The sequence below is a fragment of the Octopus bimaculoides genome, chromosome 5 (genome assembly GCF_001194135.2).
Source record: "Octopus bimaculoides isolate UCB-OBI-ISO-001 chromosome 5, ASM119413v2, whole genome shotgun sequence".
Taxonomy (NCBI): Eukaryota; Metazoa; Mollusca; class Cephalopoda; order Octopoda; family Octopodidae; genus Octopus; species Octopus bimaculoides.
Window position 1 is genome coordinate 32,030,548 of NC_068985.1, and position 766 is coordinate 32,031,313.

Here is a 766-nt window from a genome sequence, read left to right on the forward strand (position 1 = left end):
GGGGGGACAAACACAGACACACATACATATATATAAATATATACGACGGGCTTCTTTCAGTTTCCGTCTACCAAATCCACTCACAAGGCTTTGGTCGGCCCGAGGCTATAGTAGAAGACACTTGCCCAAGGTGCCACTGAACCCGGAACCATGTGGTTGGTAAGCAAGCTACTTACCACACAGTCACTCCTGCGCCTTAAAAAATATGGAACGCTTCACGAATTTGCGTGTCATCCTTGCGCAGGAGCCATGCTAATCTTCTCTGTATCGTTCCAATTTTAGTATATGTACTGCCGGTGGAAATAGTGACATATATGTGTAGATGGATAAGCGTATATATGTGTATACTTTAAAGTTATACGTATATATGTGAGTGTGTATACGTGTTTATATGATTATGTGTGCTTGTACGTAAGTATAGATAGGTTTATGTTTGCATGTATCTAAGACGTATCCATTCACCGTCAGACATTTGTGAGAGGGACACACACACACACAACATATATATATGCATACATCATCATCATCGTTTAACGTCCGCTTTCCATGCTAGCATGGGTTATACATGTGTATATATATATATATATATATATACCAGAGTAAGCATATAAATGCGAAACAAGGTGGAAAAAATAGTCTTCGAATACCAGAGATAGAGATAGAGATGCTTTAATAAAAAGCATCAAAAATATCACAAAACCTGTTACTCGGTGTTTCACGTTTCTGTTAGTCATATAGTTTTGTGAAGAGGGTTGCTAGAAACCCA

General features: G+C 38.6%; 1 non-coding gene across 1 annotated transcript; it reads right to left on the reverse strand.

Moving 5' to 3' along the window:
- Nucleotides 1-199: 199 nt before the first annotated feature.
- LOC128247939 (U6 spliceosomal RNA) lies at nucleotides 200-306 on the reverse strand. The gene has a single exon (XR_008264278.1). It is a non-coding gene; the product is annotated as a U6 spliceosomal RNA (small nuclear RNA).
- Between the last annotated feature and the right edge of the window lie 460 nt (nucleotides 307-766).